Source organism: Protopterus annectens, chromosome 8.part1 (genome assembly GCF_019279795.1).
Source record: "Protopterus annectens isolate FY-2018-M chromosome 8.part1, PAN1.0, whole genome shotgun sequence".
NCBI classification, from domain to species: Eukaryota; Metazoa; Chordata; order Ceratodontiformes; family Protopteridae; genus Protopterus; species Protopterus annectens.
In genome coordinates, this window is record NC_056742.1 from 314,727,330 (window position 1) to 314,747,455 (window position 20,126).

Consider the following 20,126-nt stretch of genomic DNA (forward strand, 5'->3'; position numbering starts at 1 on the left):
CTCTGCCCCTACCACGTCTAGATCTGCCCCTAGACTGTAAATCAGAAGAAGGGTAAGCCCATCCCTTAGTAGGCCAATTTCTGCTAAACTTAGGGGGCTGCACTTGCAAAAAATCCTTAACAGTCTGCATAGACTTAGCTTTGTCTTCCATTTTCTTCAAGACTGACTCCACAGGAGAACCAAACAAAACTTCAGACTGCAGAGGAGCATCCAAAATTCGAGCTTTAACATGCTCTGACAAGGTCTGATCCTTAAGCCAGGCGTGCCTACGAATAACTGATCCAGTGGCAGCCACCCTGGAAGAAGCCTGTAAAGCATCGAAACCACACTGCAAATAATGCTTACCCACCTGATCAGAGGCATGAACCAAATCCTGTAATTCCTTACACTCTATGCCCTCTGCCAAAGCATCTACCTTAGATTTTAACTGAGTAAGGAGAAAATTCTGGTACTTCAACATATGAAACTGGCAATTCAAAGCCCTCATTGCTAGAGTGGAAGAGGTATACACTTTTTTACCCCACCTATCCAAAGCTCTAGAATCTTTATCCATAGGAACTGGATTCTTTACAACAGAAGCCCTAACACCCTTAGGTCCCTGGCTAATAGTTTCTGGGTCAGCCCTTGGGCTCTTATACAGATATTTATGAGCCTCTGGCACTCTGTAATACCTATCTGGCTTAACCGGTGCAGGAGGCAAAGAGTCTGGATTAAGGGAAGCCTCAGAGAAAACATCCTGAACAACATCCAAAACAGGAGGTATAGCCAAGGGCCGATGTTGTGGTAAAAACAAAAATTCCCTAAGCCTCTTACAGGAATCTGAGAAATCCTGACCTTCCCATTTAAAATGCTCCCTCACAGAATGCAGGGTTTCTGAAAAAGAAAAATCCTCTGGAGGAGAAGCAGAAGGACTGGAATCCTCTGTGTCTGAATCAGAATAAGGAGGAAAATCCTGAATGTCTTCAGCCGAAGACTCCGAGTACTCTGAAGAATGTTCCAAACCTTCCACCTCTGGCTCCACCCTAGGCCTCTTATCTGGAGGGGGAAAAGAACCCCTGATTAAGGAAATCAAATCTTCTGCCATTTTTAGCATGTGTTTTTTAGGTACAGAACCAGCAGAACTAGGACTGACACCAGAGGAAGACAAACCAGGCCTGACCTTGGAAGGTACCTTAGAGACAGAAGGGGAAGGCCTAACCACCTTATGCAAAGAAGGGAGTACAGCAACCTGAGAGGCCCCCTCAGCCTGACCCGACTCCTGAGAGGCCACATCTTGCAAAATTAACGGCTCCCCCTGAGACTCAGCTGAAACCTCGGCTGGATCCACAGATTCCACCGTAGTTTCTAAAGAACCGGCGTCTGGAACGGACGACTCATCCTGTTTGGACTTTACCGATTTTTCCTTGCGCTTCTTAGCGGTAGCGGGCGGAGGATCCGACGGCATATTGTAATTACACCGCTTACCGAAGACAAGCCTAGCGGAATCTAACCTACGTTTAATGGTGCGCTTATTAAATCTAGCACAAAAGCGACACCCGACTACGTCGTGCTCAGGCCCCAAACAAGGAATACAGAGAGAGTGGTAATCCCTATGAGGTATCTGTTTCCCACAAGAAATACAATTATTCACTTTTTCTGACATCCGGAATTAACTGAGGCAAGAAAAAACAAAAATATTCCCCAACGGGGTACTTAGCCCAACTTGGTTTTCGGTCTGAAACTCAGAATACGAAAATTTCAGAACGCCGAACGGCACTTGCAAACGCTGCTTCTGCTTCGGACCATGCGGCAAGAAAGACTGAGGATATGACGTTGGTCATGCGCTTTAATACCATGGCGTACTGACGTCATATCTGAGCGACCATGACCGACGCCAGCCTAACACTTTGGTATTCGGGCCGACCGAGGACAGCGGACTACCCACAGGTTATGACTGCAGCAATGTGAGATGAAGAACATCAGCCCTGGCAAATCCCACCCTGGACTTGGAAATGACATTCAGTTTATAGTGCTTGGTGAAAGCATGAACACAAGACCAGGTAGCTGCCTCCAAGATAGAGGCTGTGTCCAATCTCTTAAGAAGGCCCCAGAGGAGGACACTGCCCTTATGGAATATGCCCTTACAGGTGAGGAAAGATCCTTTCCATTGGCTGAGTAACACAAAGATGGTTTTAGAAATCCAAGAAGAAATAGTTTGCTTGGAAACAGGTTGGCCCAGGGCTCTCGAGTGATGGGAAACAATCTCTCGGACTTACAGATAGACTTAATTTTGCTCAAGTAATATCTGAGTTGCCTATGTACGTCAAAGTGTGAAGAATCCTCTCACTAGAAGATTGGGGGGAGGGAAAAAGGTAGGGAGATCAATAGCCTGACTCAGAGATAACTCATTAACCACCTTGGGCATACTGGGGAAATAAAGTTATTTGGTTCACTACAAGGGTCGTTGCCTACTCATTTACCACTATTTGGAAAATTTGGTGTTCCTTGGTTCCTGGTTTGTTAGTCTGTGTATAAATGATGGGTTAGTCCAAAGAGAAACCCTGTCCCTATGAAACACTGTGAAGGGAGAGGAGGCCATAAGGGCCTGCGGCCATGAGACCATTCTGGCAGAGGTAATAGCCACTAAAAGAAGTGTTTTCCATGTACAATGTTGCAGGGAAGATGACACTGCTGGTTCAAAAAGTGTTAGGGTACGTTTCTCCAGGACAAAACTGAGATCCCAAAGAGGAGGTACTGGTTTCCTTGGTGGTCTAATGTGAAGGATGCCTTTTAGGAACAGCTTGACATCCAGCCTGGAAGCTAAAGGAGGGGGAAATTGGTAGACATGCAGAGATGGTGGAAAGATGTGCCTTAACTGAAGAATAAAGACAAGACACTCTTTATTAAGTCAAACAGGTAAGACAAAACCACTGGGACCTCTACAGACAGAGGTTGTAAGTGCTTTTTGAGACACCAGATGGAAAACCTCTTCCATTTGGAGACATAGGATTTCCTAGTATTGGGTTTTTTGGCCTCCTGCAGAATTTGTAGCACATCCTCAGAAGGGGATTAAATCTCCATCACCCACAGTGTTGAGTTTAGGGTCGACATCTGTGTATGTACTAGAGTTCCCTTATCCTGTGTGAATAGGTCCATCCTGTGGGGTAAACTTGTGGCGATTGCCTTTGACTAAATTTAGGAGGAGGGGGAACCAGTGCTGTCTTGGCCAAAAGGGTGTCACTAGCAAGGTTTTTGGCTGTTCCCACTGAATTTTCAGCAGGACAATCTGGATAAGTGGGAAGGGGGGAATGTGTCCAGAAACATCCCTTTCCATGCAAAGGATAGTGCGCATCCACTTCCCATGTCCCAGGATGTGGTATCCTGGCACAGTACTTGGGAAGCTGTCTGTTCATGGGTGAGGCAAAAATATCTATCTGAGGAATACCCCAACGATGGACCAGACCCAGAAACACATCCCTTTTTAACAACCATTTGCGAGATTGAGTCTTGGACCTGCTTAGAGTGTCTGCCATCACATTCTGAGCTGAGGGAATGTAAATTGCCTGAGGAGAAACCTGACTCTGCTAGGCTAGCTCCCATATAATGCCAGTCTGCAGAGGATATAGGACTTTGTCACCCCTGCTTTATGATGTACCAGAGGACTGTGTATTATGAACTATTATCTGTGAACCACCTTAGAACCCCTGGTGAAATCCTAGACTTGAAGATTTTGAGGTCAAAGAGCAAAGCTCTCTTTTCTTTTTTTTTGATGTGCTCCTTTGCCTGAGGTGGGGACCACATGCCTTTGACCTTCCAGTGTTCCAGAGTTACACCCAAGCCTGTGTCTGATGCATCTGTGTACAGACCCTAAGTGGGTGGAAGACAATGAAAGGGCAGGGCTGGATTTCTGGAGACCTGGAGAATAAACCACTATAAAAAGAAGTTATGCACTCACCATAACGTTCCATCTGAGTAGGTAACTTCATTTGTCAGCAACCTGTGGGTATTGGATCCGAGCCGGCAGCTTTCCAAGCTAGAGATCCGAGCTCCAAGCTCCTCCCCCTTACCCATAACACCCTGCTACCTCCCTCCAGTCCTCAGATCGAGTTTGCTCAATTATCAGACAGCACTAAAACAAGCAAAACCTGAACATCCTAACCTGATACCTACCAGGAGTGAATCACTTAATTATTCAGGTAACAAACTACAGGTTGGGGGGGGGGGGTCAGTTGCTGACAAATGAAGTTACCTACTCAGATGGAACGTTATGGTGAGTATATAACTTCTTTATCTGAAGTAGTTAACTTCATTTGATCAGCAACCTGTGGGACAGAGTCCCCAGCTACCAAAAAACTTGGGAGGTCCTCAAGGAAGAATATTCCGGAGCACTGCAGAGCCAAAGGCTGCCCTCCCTCTGGATATCAGATCTAATTTATAAGAAGAAATAAAGGTATGAGAGGAAGCCCAAGTAGCCGCCGAACAAATGTCATCCAAGGGTACCCTTGACCAAAAGGCAGCAGAGGTAGCCATAGAACGGGCAGAATGAGCACAAACCCCCATGGGCTCAGGCCAACCAGAAATTTTGTACGTGAGTAAAATGCAGTGAGATATCCACCAAGCTAGAGTCACCTTCGTTACTGGTTTACCCAAAGATGGCTTAGCAAAGGAAACAAAAAGCTGCTCCGACTTACGAGAGGCAGCTGTTCTGTGCAAATAAAAGCGCAATTGTCTATGCACATCTAATGAATGTAGTCTGTACTCTCCTTTGTTCTGGTAGTTAGGAAAGAAAACAGGCAGATTAATGGATTGGTTGATGTTATCCTCGGAACCCACTTTAGGTAAAAAGAAGGGATTAGTCCTGAGGGATACTCTGTCCTTATGGAAGACAAGGTACAGAAGTTTAGTACAAAGGGCCTGAAGCTGAGATACCCTTCTAGCTGAGGTAATAGCAATCAAGAAGGCAGTTTTCCAAGACAAATACTGTAAGTCAACTGAAGCTGCAGGCTCAAAGGGGGGAGGCCAGTAAGAGCCTGGAGGACTAAGGTTAGATCCCACGGAGGAACCACCACATTCTTGACAGGAGGTCTTAAAAGAAAGGTACCCTTCAAGAAGGTCTTACAGATCTTAGAGGAAGCTAAGGGACCAAGATTGTCTCCGATGTGGAAGTGGGAAATGGCTGCCATTTGAGCCTTCACAGTTGAAGAACTGGTCCCCTGATGAAAAATGTGGGCTAAGATCTCAAGTATTGCTGGAATGGGAGCTGTAAAGGGGTCCAAATTCCTTTGCCCGGCCCAGATAGAAAAACGTTTCCATTTACTGTTGTAGACTTTCCTGGTAGAAGTCTTATGTGCCGCTACCAGGATGGATTTAACTGCGAATGAGATGCCGTGAGTCCTAGCCACTAACGGAACTGGATCAACCAAGCGGAAAGCTTGAGGTTGTCCAGGTTCGGAGTTTTCAATCCCGAAGGATGAGAAATCAGATCCGGAATGGGATCTAAGATCCAAGGAGGAGCTATGAGATGAGAACGCAGGTATGGGAACCAGGTTTGACAAGGCCAGAATAGGGCTATGAGGATAACCTTGCTCCCCAACCGACAAGCTTTCTGCAAGAATTTTGTCATTAACGGGAGAGGAGGATAAGCATAAAGAAAACCGGATGGCCAAGTGGTCTCCCCCGGTGGAGGGATTAGAGCGAAAAACTCGCTGCACTTTGCGTTCGAAGGCGATGCGAACAGATCACAGCAAGGTTGACCCCATTTGAGGAAGATCTGTTTCGCTACTAAGGGGTTCAGAGACCACTCGTAAGGTGAGAGGATAGTTTGACTCAGCTTGTCCGCTAAAATGTTGGACTGACCCGGAATGTGCATTGCTAGCAGAAAACAGTTGGTGGATATCGCCCACTCCCAATCTCTCATGGCCTCTTGGCAAAGGGGGTAAGACCTGGTTCCCCCCTGTTTGTTAATGTACCAAACCACTGACATGTTGTCTGTCTGAATTGCAATAGTCCCTAGAGGAAGAAGGGCATGGAGAGCTTGCAAAGCTAGAAGCACTACCCTCTGCTCCAGAACACTGATATGCAGAACGGTCTCTGTTGGAGTCCACGTGCCTTGGATGATTCTGCCCATGCAATGCCCCCCCACCCTAGGCGAGAAGCATCTGTGGTCACCGTGGCTTGGGGTAGAGGCATCAAAAAGGGCCGCCCTTCCCGAAGCTCTTGGGAATGGAGCCACCAAAGCAGAGATTCCCTGCAAACCCTGCTGAGGGGAATCTGGGAGTACAACGGATGTCGAAGGATGGATCACTGGACCTGCAAGGTCCATTAAAGAACCCTCATATTCAAGCGGGCTAGGGGTGAAAGGTTGATAGCTGCCGCCATAGACCCTAGAGCCCTCAGGACTAATTCCGCTGGTGGGGCCGGAGACTGTAGAAGGGCTAAGACATGGCGAGTTAGGTTGCGGAGTCTGTCCGACGTCAAGAAGGCCTTGGACTGAAGCGGGTCTATTCTGGCCCCTAAGAAGTCCAGGACCTGAGCAGGCTGAAGGGACAATTTTTTGTAAATTTATAGTGATCCCCAACTGGTGGCCAAACGCATTAAATAATCCCTGGCTGAGCATAGTAGATGCCTGGTGGGAGCGGCGAGGAGCCAGTCATCCAGGTAAGGAAAGACCTGTATTCCCTGAAGCCTCAGGTGGGCCGCTACAACTGCCATGACCTTGGTGAACACCCTGGGGGCTGTGGTGAGGCCAAAAGGGAGGACCCTGAACTGATAATGACTGGCCCCCAACCGAAAGTGGAGAAACCTCCTGGATAGCCTGTTCATTAGAATGTGATAGTACGCATCCTTGAGGTCTATGGAGCACATCCAGTCGTTCTCCTGCAGAAGTGGGAGAATAGATTGAATGGTGACCATCTGGAATTTCTCCTTGGCAACGGACAGGTTCAATGCAGACAGGTTGAGAATTGGCCTCAAGTCCCCCGTCTTTTTTGGCACCAAAACGAACCTGGAGTAAATGCCTGATCCGAACAGGCCTGGGGGGACGCGCTGGATGGCTCCTTTTCTTAGCAGGTCTTTTATCTCTAAAGCTGCCGCCTCCCTCTGATTGGGTGGGACATCAGGGAGGCGCCCCAACTGAGGGGGAGGGTTCACGAAGGGAATAGAGTAGCCTCTGGATATTATTCGGAGCACCCAGCAATCTGTTGTGATGGACTCCTAATGTGCTAGGTGTTCCGAGAAACGCCCCCCGACTGCTTCCAGAGAGGAGCAGTTGGGCAACCCCTCAAGGTTGCTGCGCGGGTCGGTCGGAAAAAGGTTCCCTCGACCCGAAATTCTTTGGCCCCCCCTCTGCCTCTGGGCCAGCGTCCGCCTTGGCCACCCCCTGCCTCTGAAGGACGAAGGGTCCAGAGCGAAACAGGATTGTTGAGATTTCCGGAACCACATCTTCTTTTGTCCTCTCTGGTTCCTGGAAAAGGACCATTGAGGAGCCGAGAAGCGTATTCCGATGGCAGACGTCTTCCCGTCTTTCTCGCTCTGAAGTAGCATATCGCGGATGGTCTTGCCAAACAAGGTAGAACCGTCAAAGGGAGCATTCGCGAAGGATGCCTTGAAGGGTTCCGCAAAATAGCAAAGACGGAGCCAGGCATGATGCCGCAAGGCGATGCCTGCTCCGCTGGCTCTAGCCGCCCCCTCCATGGCATGGGAAAGAAGCCGCATAGAAGTGCTGGATACTGACTTTAGAGGGGCCATTCGTGCCGAGAAGGTTCTTTTATCCTCAGCCGACATGGACTCCGGGGGTGACCCAGTGTACTCTTTGATTAGATCCCGCTGAAGGCGAATCACGTGTGCCAAGTAGTTCAGCGCCCTTACGGAGAAGGTGGCTGAAGCGAACATCTGCTTTCCAATGCGGCCCATCGTCCAAGACTCCTTGTCGGGAGGATGTACCGAGGAACTATCCTGAGCTAGTTCCTTCTTGGTGGCAGCCGCCACCACCATGGCATCTACTGGGGAACCTTTGCTCCATGCCGTCCTGTCTGTCGGGGGACTAAGGATTTTATGTGGTCTCCTGGGGATCAGCTCTACAGTGTCCGGCTCCTTCCACGCCCTGGTAGTTATAAGATCTACCAGGGGGTTAGCTGGAGGGGACACCCAAGAGATAGATGGGCCTGCTTCAAACACCTCCAGAAATACAGACTCATCCGAGGAAGGTTTTTGGGCTGACAACCCCCCTTCTAATGCGCAGCATCTCCATGATGTCTCCAAAGGCGACGTCTTTGGGGGGTGACCTGGGGGAACCTTCCCCTTCCTCCAAGTCAGCGTCTTCCGTGAGGGACTCGGGGGAGTCCAAGTGCCTCCTTTTACACTTTCGTTTGTGAGGAGCCTCTTCGGGGGGGCTGTCCGAGGAGGGCTCATCAACCAGGTCCTGTTCCTCTAGGGGAACCATCTGGGACGTAGACGCAAGCTGTCCCTGGGGCCGGATGATGGAAGACAGGCCTGTCTGCGAAGGAATGGCAGGTGGATCCGTAGCACGAGCCTGGGGCCTCAAATCCCTCGAGAGGACCCTCTCCACGACGTCAAAGGCAGAAGGTGAACCGCTCTTCCTAGGATCCAAGAGCAGCCCCCTCGGATCCAACATGTGGATCGGCGCCGGAGCCGAAGCGATCGGACCCGAAAGAGAAGTGTGCTCCGACCGCATCGGAGCCGAAGACACACTTACCCCTCCGGATCAGAGGCTCAGCTCATGGCCCCGAGAGCTTGGATCCGAAAAAGGAGGGTACAGCCGGTGTCGAAGTAGCGATTACTATCAGCGCCAACTCCCCGGCTCTGACGGCTCCGAAACCCGATAATAGATCGGAGAAGGAGCAATGGGGGCAAAGAAAAGGGCAGAGCTCTCCCCCGGAGGGGGCGGGGGGCAAGAGCACTCCCATCTGCATCTGGGCCTGGAGAAAGCGACGCACCATCCAGTCCATGTCCGCGTCCGAAAGGCTCCTTGTTGATCTAGAAGTAGCCGCCGAGGCTGGCTGGGAAGGCCGCCTTGACGACTCGAAGGTGACTGGGTCTCCTCCGGCTCCGGAGAGAAACGTGGAAAACGGAGCCGAGAGGGGGAAGACCCAGAGACCTTCAAGGGAGAAAGGAGCTGCTTAGACGGCGGGGCCGAGGGGACAGAATCGGCCCGCCGCTTATGGCTCCTATGCCTCTCCCCATCTTTTTCCTTCTCTCTGTGTCTATCTTTCTTACTGGCGCCCCTCTCTCCCTGGGACACAGTGGGAGTTTGAGTCCCAGCCAGGGGAGCAGGAACAGTAGGCTGAACAGCCGCAGCTGGTGCCACTGAGGGAGAGGAGGAAGAAGCAGAATCAGAGGGCAAAAGGCCCGCAAGGATCAACTTGGTCCGCCTGTCCCTCAAAGCCCGGGGGTTGAAGGCGGCACAGATCTGGCAGCCTGATGATAAATGAGCCACCCCCAGGCAAATAACGCACTGAGTGTGGCCATCGGCTGGGGACAGCTTATGGCCACACTCAGAGCATTTAGAAAATACGGCCTTAGGGCCTTCGGCCATGACAACGCGCGCACACACACCCTCACACACAAATAAGGGAAAGGTTAAGACTAACTGACTACTAAAACAATTTAAGCTAAATAAACTAAGGGTCGATTAACACACACACACACAGTGTAAAAAAGACCTATGAAACCAATCACAAAAATGCCGGGAGCTCGTCACTCGTGCTTCAAGAAGCCGCGGCAAAAGAGATCTGAGGACTGGAGGGAGGTAGCAGGGTATTATGGGTAAGGGGGAGGAGCTTGGAGCTCTGATCTCTAGCTTGGAAAGCTGCCGGCTCGGATCTGGGTTGGATCCGATACCCACAGGTTGCTGATCAAATGAAGTTAACTACTTCAGATCTCCTTTTTCAGGCAGGGTAGCACAGTAACAACACATTCCACAGGGTGAAAAATGTTGCTGCTCTCAGGAACTATTGAAATTTCCTCATATGCAGTCTGGCAAAAGGAAGCACTGGGATAGTTGAGGCCATGAATCCCAGAAGGAGCAGGAACTCCCTGGTGGTCAGAGTTTGAAGAGGAAATAGGCCCTGGAAATAGGAGGTAAGGGAAAGGATATTTTCTGAGGTTAAACAAGCTATCATTCTGCTTGTTAGAATCCTGCAGCCCAGGAAGCCATGATCTTGGGAAGAGATCAGGGAAGACTTTTGAATGCTGATAGTGCATCCTAGCCCATTCAGAAGAAACATTCTGCAGGAAAGATTGTCCAGAAGGAGCCTGGAAAAGCAGGATGTCTAAATATGGAAATATCTGTATGCCCTGTAGCCTGCAGTAGAATATGACAGGGGCTAAACATTTTGTGAATACCCTTGGTGCTGTTGATAGACCAAAGGGCAACGCACAGAACTGAAAATGAGAGGAAGCAACAGAAAAACGAAGAAAACTCCTGAAACAATGGTGAATGGGGATGTGAAGATAAGCATCTTTCATGTCCAATGACACCATGAAGGCCTAGGGAAGGATAAGACAGAGAACATAGGTAGAGTCAACATGCAAAAGGTGGGGATTCTCACAAAGGTGTTTAGATGGGAGAGGTCCAGAATGGGCCTGTAAGGGCCATCCTTTCTTGGGACCTGAAAACATCCTGGAGTACAATCCTTTTCCCCTTTGAGAGGGTGGTACCTCCTGGATAGTGCCCTGAGAGACAAGAGAGGAGAGGACTAGTGGGAAGAATTCCAACTGGTCTTGTAGAGGTTGTGGGATGCCCCTGAAGGAAGGAGGGCTCTTTCCCATACTATGAAATAGCCTTGACTGATTACAGAAAGGAACCAAGAGTCCTGGGTTATCTGATTCTATGCCAGGAGGGAAAGAGAGAGGTGAAGAGAAAGAGGGGTAGATGGATCTGGGGGCTGGTAGTCACAGACTACCAGGTTTGGCCTGAAAAGGCCATTTCTGAGAAGGTGTGGAAGAAGACTTAGAGGGAACCTGTCCTTCTGGAATACCTCTTAACTTTGGATGGGAGAGGTTTAGTTGTCTTCCCAACCAAGGTGGTTCTGGCTGGGTAGTTTCTCTGGAAGTAGCGAACAGGTGGGACAAAAATGTGTTTTAAACCCTGGAGTTCCTTTCCCTGAAGAGTTTTAAAAAGCTCTGCAGCTGCACTGCTAAACAGGGCTTTGTTATCCAGAGGGGCATTCATAAGCTTAACTTTGATATCATCTGGTAATGGTTGTAGTCTAAGCCACAAGTACCTTCTCAGGACTGACCACGTAAGCTGCAGCCCTAGCTGAGGCCTCCACAGCATCATAGCTGCATTTGATGGAGTGCCTGCTAACCTGGGAGGAAGAATTAAGAATGGTTGGGAGCTTGGCTTTGGTAGGTGAATCCAGGAGCTCTGATATGAGTTTCACTGCATCTGCTGAAGTGCCAGGGAATATTTGGCCATGTGCATCTGATAGTTCACTGCCCTGAACGCCAAGGTTGCAGAAGTATACATCTTTTCCCCCAGTCTCACCATGACCTTACTCTCCTTTATCAGAGGAGAGCAGACAGGTGGAAAGCAAAAGCTTAGAAGCTTTATCTGCTGCCACTGAAATAGTAGTTGGATCAGCAGAGGGTGGCCTAAAAATAATTTGGCATCTTCAGGCACCTTGTAAAATCTGTCTAGGTATTTGGCGGCTGGGGGTTGGGAATCTGGGCACTGGGAAGCTGCAGTGAAGGCATGCAAGAAGGCCAGCAGGACTGGAGGGATGGCTGATGGATTAGGAGAGTCCATATGAAGGAGGTCATAGTACCTCTTTTGGATTTCAGAGACCTGGCAGCAAACCCACTTAAAGTCCTTCATCTTCAAGAGGGTCTCTCCAAAGGAAATATCCTTCCCAAGGGAATCCATACCATTAGATTCCTCTTCTGGGGAGGCATATTCTGGAAGAGAGGCAATTTGAGTAGAGCAAGCCAGAGACTCTGATGAATCCTCCTCAGAAGAGGCGTCCTCTGAAGGCATCTTCAAGGGGGTAGAAGGAGAAAAGGTTGGTAAAGAAATAGAAGGGGCTGAGGTCTGGTGATGGGCCATGAAGGGATTAAACAGGCCTTGGGTAAAGGCCTGCCAGTCAGGAATTAGATCAGGAGCTTGATTTTGAGGAACAGAGAAACACGTTTAGTTTTGAGTTTCTTCTTCTTTGGCACCTCAGGAGTCAAGCGATGAAAGGCTGATGGGCCAAATGTTGAGTGGCATTCCACGATGTCTGTGGAAACATCTTCATGCACAACAATCTGAGTGACGGTGCACGGCCCTTCATAGATAACCAGCCATGCCCCCCCCCCCAGTGCCCATATGAGATGCCTGCGAATCCCTCTGGGACATGCTTGCAGATTCCTTGACGTCTTCTGTGGTGGGACCCATCAAAGGAGGCTTTGCAGATTCTGAAGCGACCTCAGTGCCTTCAACCTTGGTAGGAACACTCGAAATAGAGGGAGCACCAGTTGGATCAGGCTGAGGCTTCTTGGCCTTGAGTAGTGGCTTGTCTGAAGAGCCTGACATCAGTTCCATATCTCAAGCTAAGCGTTTAAGGGGTTGATTTTCCAAGTATAACCTAAGGGAGGCTAGACAGCTACAGAGAGTTTTTAGAAGAAAGGCCTTACAGATAGTGCAGGAGGTGTGATCATGATCTGGGCCTAGACAAAACAAGCAAAGCTTGTGGGAGTCTTTATGTGGCATCTGCCTTCCACACTGAAACCTGCCCTTCCTAGCTGATATGTACTCACTACAAATAAACACACAGTAGCCAAAAGGAATAAATAAAAAGCACCAACGGGGTACTTATCTGAAGCACAAATGTAATTTCTCTAGCAAGCGATGACTGGAGCTGGCAATCGGACATGTAGCAGAAACGTTATGAGGTAGATATGTGCTGATGTCCGCTTTATGGCCAACGTATGCTTACTGATGTGTGGCTTCGCATGTACCTTACAGTACCATTTAGACTTTGGTATACTGGTCAGATGTACAAGTCAGCCAGAGGCGGGCTTCCTCATATTATGAATACTGCAGCATATGAATAGAAAGACATCTGTAGGAAGCAATCTTTATGGTCTAAATTAATAATTTAATTTCACACTAGTTTTCACAGTTAGCTGAAGCTGAGTTTAACCTCTTCTCGTCCAGTATACTCTGTTACAATGTATTCATTTCCACAGTTACAGACATGCTGAATGAAATTCCAGCTAGCTATCCTGCATATGCTACACATCCACTGCTCTACTTCTCCTGATGTAGCTGGAAATACCTCACATCGTCACAGAAGCAATTTGTTCATCCATCTGAGAGCTTTCGTACATGGCTAGGAAGTTCTGCCTGTGCAACTTGGTTGTTGAAATATTTAGAAAAATATGATAACATAAATACTATATGAACAATTAATCTTTCTTTACCTGCACTAAACCAGCAGCCAAATGTCAACACAGGTATGTTTGCCATTATGTAAGCTTTAAGATAAAATCATTTAATATTTTACATGTAGTATGTTTTTTGAAATTATTATGACACCTACAGGTGGTCAAATAGGATGTAATTGCAGAAACACCTACAGGCTTCACCCAGCTGTAATGAGTTAAGGTACTCACTAAGGATCATAGGTGTTTACTAGGCTAAAGACCACAAGGGCCATTTTAAGACTAGCCATGCATCCCAAATCTCTGACAAGTTCTGGTACCCTTAATAAGTATAAGCAGGGGCCTGGGAGATGAACCATTTACAGGTTACCTGTGTCCATTAGAGACATACGTGCCAAACCAGGGATGAATTTCCTGTTCTCCATCCAAATGTCCAAGTTACACTTGAATTGGGTTAGGGAGGAACTTTAATTCATATGGATGGGGACCTGTTCCAGAGAATGGGGTTATCTCTGTGATACATACCTGTCTCTTCAGCAGGTGCTATTCATACCACAGGCACTGCGTCTTTAGAACGGGTAATTCTGGTGCATCTTGTTTTGTGGATATGCAGGAGGCCCATCAGAGTGGGGTTTGACAATGTCCTGTATGTCAGGCATAAATCTCCCCTCAACAGTCTGTAGGAGACAGAATACAGGGATAGGGCCCTGAGGCAGCCTGCATAGGACATTTTACTTATGCCCTGTATTCTTTTAGTAAGGAACCTCTGTGGATGTTCCAATTGTTGGATATGCCTGGTTATGTACATACCAAAGGGGACATTGCATTCAATGATGGGTCTGATGAATGCTGAATACAGTGGAACAATTACTTCCTTCGGCCTAAATGTCATATCTTTGTTTACAAGTTGCGCAACATAAAAATGATTTCCTCACTACTGTGGACACGTGATGGTCAAAGGCTAGATTACCGTCTGTATGTGTCCCCAAGTCCCTGCCTACTGGGTCAACTCTAAGGAGTGTGTTGTCAATATGAGTTACCAGTGATGGATGATTTCCTGAAGGATACTATTATGCATTTCTTAGCATTTACTTTTAGTCCATAGCCCTGACACCAGTTGTTGATCTATATCAGCCCTTCCTAGAGAAAATTTGTGTCATTGTTGGATTCAATGAAAGCTCCTAACTTGCAAGCATTTGCAAATTTAGTCAGTCACAGGCCTTTCACATTGGCTTTGATTTCAGATAAGTGAATGCCAAAAAGGAGCAGTCCAAGGACCAATCCCTAAGACAGTCCCCTTGTGACTGGCATCTCTGTAGAGGTGAGCTCCCTGATTCTAACTTCTTGGGTCCTGGCTGTGAGCCAGCTGGCTATTCACCAGGTCACAAGTGTTTGTACATACCCTCTTGAGTTTGTCAGCAATGCCCGAGTGGGGTATTGTGTCAAATGCCTTGGCCAGATCAAGGTATGCAGTGTGAACAATTTTGCCCACATCCATTGCTCTGGTAACCTTCTCAAAGGAGTCCACCAGGTTGAGCAGCCATGTCCTACCCTTGACGAAACCAAACTGGGTTGTGTCCAGTGTCAGGAGGTTTACTATATCATTATTGATAATTTCCATAATTCTTTCTATGGCTTTGCATACAAGACTAGCGAGACTTATGGCTCTGTAGTTTCCAGGGTCTGCAGATGGCCCACCTTTGAGCAGAAGGATGACTGATGCAGTTCTCCATTCGTGAGGCACACAGCCTGTTTGGAGGCTACAGCTAAATAGCAATTCCAGAGGGCCTGACAGGCCATGTTGAATGCAATTTAGAAGTCATTCAGAGATTTTGCCTGGGCCCACTAGTGCTGTGTTCTTGGCCTTAGAGACAGCATTAAAGACCTGCTCCCTAGTGAAAGCAGGGAGAGTCAACTTTGACTGTATATCCTGAAGGAAGTTTGGGGGAGGGTGGTAAAACTGGAGCTGAATTTGTCAGCCAGTAGGTTAGCTATATCATCTTGCCTTTTTTTTTCTTCCAAATCATTTGGGTTTCTAATACCATGACAGGAATGGACCCCATTCCTAAGACAAAGTATAATTAAAGTTCATAAAATTAGAATTGTTTCAATCTTTGATATCAGCCAGAAGTACTCTTTGCAGCACCTGCAATGGGCCCAATAATGACTCCTGCAATTCGTATGGATTTATATGTACCGGTAACATATCTAAATATGACTGTAGATTCTGTTTTAGAAGATCTGCTGCTCTTACTACTATTGGAGCTGTTGCTGCAAATCCTGATATTTTATGACTTTGTCTCTCTCTGTATGCAAGACACGGTAGTCAGTGGGTGTAGCGATTTCAATGATCGCTGCTACTTTTGTATTCTTTTCATGGACCACTATATCTAGTTTTCTTGCATCTATCTTTTGAAGTGTTGGTAATCAGTTATCCCATGTGATGTAGACTTCATTTTCTATGATACTTTGTGGCTCATGCTTCTAGTGTTTTTCAGCAACTTCAGTATTATAATGTTTGCACAATCCTCAGTGCAACAGTCTTGCCACATTATTATGACTTTCAGTATACAGCCCTTCTGCCATTAGTATATCACAACCAGCAACAAGGTGTGTGTCCAATTCTGATTTACAAAACCTACATTTGTCTGTTTTTCCCACATGTTCAATGGACTTTGTAAACCAATTTGTACATACCCCACTATCTTGGGCTGCCAATATTAACCTTTCCTCTTTGGTTTGAATTTGCCTCTCCTTACCCATTCCTACATTCAATCTTGATCGACATGGGGTTCTTCCAGGAGTTTTCTATACTTTCAACTATATTAATTTTCCACATTTCTTGCCGTCTCATCTAATCCTTCACCGTATATTCTTTTTTTTTTTTTTTTTTTGGCATATTCAGTTCCTGCCCGATTTTTATTTACTACTGGTTTGATTTCCATTCCCGCTTGACACCGATATGCTTCTGCTAGACTAAGAAGGGAAGTCATCTTAGATTTATTCTCCTCATGTTTCAAAACTGTCACTATGCTTGGGTCTTAAGAGGTCAGCAGATATGTATGCAGTCCCACAATTGCAGATCTATACATGTAATTAATTTTCAAGGAGGCCCATACCGCCTTTGGAATGGGTAATATATAATTTTGGTATGCAATGATTTTTATAAATCATTTGATAAGCATGAAACATCCTTCTTGTTTTCCTGTCTAATCTATCCAACATCTTTTGGGTCAGTCAGTCACTCCTAAACTGTAAGTTAGGATAGGAAGGGCAAATCAGTTTATAGCTTGAATTTTGTTCCTAGATGTCAATGCTGTTTTCAGGATTAATTTAAGTCTTCTAAAACATTCCTAAGTTTTATTCACATTTATTCATGTTTTATTGTTGAGCCTTCATAAGTTCTCAAATATTTATACACTCCTCTTTTATATCACATTCATACCCCAAACTGATGTTTTCTTGGTGCTGCAGCTTTCCTGCTTTAAAAGTTGCTTTTGCACATTTATCAAGACCAAATGATATCATCTGAAAAAGTTTCAACTACTTGCAGTTGTGCTTTCAGTTCCTCATCTGATAAGCTATACAGGTTTAAATCACTGACAAAGAGAAGTTGAGAAGCCTTTACACTTTGTTGCTTTCTGGGAGCCAAATTATAGCCATGACCTAATCTGTTACGCAGACAGTTTAATGGGTTAAGGGCAAGGCAAAAGAGCAACGGTGACAGAGAGGCACCCTGCAATATCTCCCTTTGGATTTTTATCCCTGGAATAATAATTTGCTCTTTATCATGGCTTAATTGCAAAGTGGTTTGCCTTCATGGTCGCTGTGATATAATTCATCAGTGAAGGGTGCATCTTATACATTTTTAAGCACTCTTTTATCCATGAATGTGGGATACTGTCAAACAATTTTTTGTAGTCAATCCATGCCATACTTGGATTCTTCCCCTTTATTTAACAACAACTGATCCTTTGTTCCACGTGACTTTCTTTTATTGCCCTTTTGTGCTATTGCCATAGTTGAGTTTTCTTCTAAATGACTATAAACTCTGTTGACATCTATTCCAGTGTATAGTTTATACATCGTCTGAAGGCAAATTATTAATCTAATTTTTAGGGTAGCTTGCAGGTTCACTCTTAAGACCATTATTTTTCCTGTTGTTAACAAGGTTGGTGTCTGTTCGGGCTGCACATATAAATAGTTCGTACTCACGGCTAAATTTTCATGCAAAGATGTTAATAGTTTTTTAACCAGAAGCTAGGTTACTACATCCAGGCCTGGGGTTTTCCATTTAGAGGCTTTTCTTAACTTTGTTTCAGTCTCTCTGGATGTTACTTCATTCCATGTCATATCCTGTGTACCTTTGAACGTCTTATTCCTTCTTTTACTTTTTCTATCCATTTAGCATCTTTGTTATGTTCCATATGATCTTCATAAACACGTCTCCAAAATTTATCTGTTTTTTTTTTTTTTTTTGGCGGTCTTTAAATTCTTTTTACCTTGTTTCCCAATTCTCTATAAAACTTTTCTGGGTCATCAATAAATTACTTATTTTATACTTTTCCTTTATATTTACCTGTGGATCTTGTTTTTCTCCTGTGCTGATATGTTTAGGTTATTATTTGCGAAAGTGCATGATAAATCCTTATCTAATACAGCACATTGCTTTTATTTTTATCATGTCCATCTTTCTGAGTATTTTTGTTGATCTGTTCCCTCTTCTATACTCCTCTAACAGTGACATTTCGTGTCTTAATTGCTTTATAGTTTTCTCTATTTGATATTTCCATGACGGTGTATTCAATTTCTCCCCTTCCTTTCTCTTACTACCCTGTGTTCTTGTGGTAGAATTTGATCTGTTATTAATTTAGCTGCACAGTAATATACCCTGTTTACTTCTGTTATATCGCATGGGTCTCTATGGACAGTCCTAATTACTATGTTCACTTGTTTTATCAAACTTCTAACTTTTTGGGTTTTATTGACCTTCCGCAGTCTATTTCTTTCATTGATCTTAATATGTCTATCTATAAGCAAGTAATTCTTCTCTTAGCTCATTTTCTTCTAAACTGAGGGCTCATGTTTTGCTCTCCATTTCCTGTGGGCATTCTATAGAAAAAGTTCTATGGCATCTTTCTGTGGCACATTCTCCTCAATTTCATCCTGTGTCATCCGTTGCTTTGTCATATGGGAACTCACTGACCTATCACTTAACACTGACTGCGTCAGAGTTGTCACAGTTTCCTGTTCCTTTCCCTCCAGCTTCAAGTGAACATTTATACTGATTTCCTGTGAAAGGCTCCAAAATATCTTTGTATGGCAACTGACCTGTTGCTTCCCATTCCACTGGTTTCTCCTTAATTTGGATATCCTTTGCTCTTGCCTGCTGTGGTGTTTTCTGAGTTACATTTTCTACACTGAATCCTTCACTTTGCAGGTACTCCATAACCTCAGTTTCCATTTCTAACTTCTCCATTACTTAGCTTCCTTTCTACCTTTCCTCTGTCTTATTTTTTTGTATTGTGAAGTTTTCCATGTCCAGATTCCTTTGCCTGTATTTCTCTTCAAATATCTTTGGTGCTGCATTTTTTTTGTTTTGATTAGCTTTAGTTTTTCCTTTGCATAAATATTACACCATATTAAATCTCTTTCTATCCATGTCCATATTTCTTCGTCAGATGTCTTCTGATTTTCCTGTTTCTCCTTGGAGACTCATTCCATCATGCTGTGATGTAACCTGTGTTAGACCATCTACACAAAATCCTTCACTTCACAAGCATTCCATAACTTCAACTTCTATTTTTTTTAACTTCTACTGTACTAATCTTTTCTACATCCCTTCTTTGTGTCTTAGGTTTGTTTGTTTGTGTCTTCTGGCTTTTCGCAGTTAGGGGTCGCCACAGCGGAACTCCGGTCCGCTAATGATTGGCAGTAGATTTTTACGTACTGGCTTGCCGGGCCTAACACACAACCTTCAACGAAGGAACGCCCATCCACGCATGTCGCTACAGAGAAGACGCTCTGAGAAATGAACGGGCAACGTCTAACTGTGAGACGACAACGCTACCGCAGCACCACCACTGCAGTTCTTTGTGTCTTAGGTAAGAAGGGTTATTTCCCCGTAATTCTTGTCCCACCAAAGAGAGAGAATGAAATGCATTGCTTAATGACATTTCTGATGCCACTTTCAGGAGGAACAGCGTCCTGTCAGACAATTAATCAACATACCCATATCAGATTACAGCCCATTCATTCTCCAGAGGTGCAGAGGCTGAAGATCTGCTAAGTCAACAGCTATCTGGAAGGGCTATCATTCAAGCAGACTTCAGTATTTTCCTTCCTGAATCTTGGCAATAAGTCCCTATCCCACAGTTCGCTATTCTTTTAAAGAGTTCAACAGCCAACAAACTGTTAGCATGTTGAAAGGATCAAACACAGAATTATTCCTTAAACAAAAAACAAAACAGTAAATCAATGTAAAAAGAAAACAGACCCCAGAAATATACACCGGCAATGCAAATGCATTACTAATTCTGCTTAAAAATAAGTAACAGAACAAAACAGGAATCATAACTGCTGTCATAAATTAAAGGAAAACTCTGCCTTAGAACTAAAAAAATACATTTTTTTACACTCTATCTCAGTTTTTTTTTAGTTATTTTAACATCTCAGAATCACTCTGACTGCTTCTTACAGAATTTTAATGTTTTCTGCAAAACAGCTGTCTATGGACCTTGACAGAACATGATTTTATTGTTCTT

At 45.5% G+C, this 20,126-nt stretch overlaps 1 protein-coding gene across 5 annotated transcripts in view; it reads right to left on the minus strand.

Moving 5' to 3' along the window:
* Positions 1–20,126, minus strand: part of RFWD3 (ring finger and WD repeat domain 3) — a 948,792-nt gene that overhangs the window by 267,663 nt on the left and 661,003 nt on the right. The gene's annotated exons all lie outside the window — the stretch shown is intronic.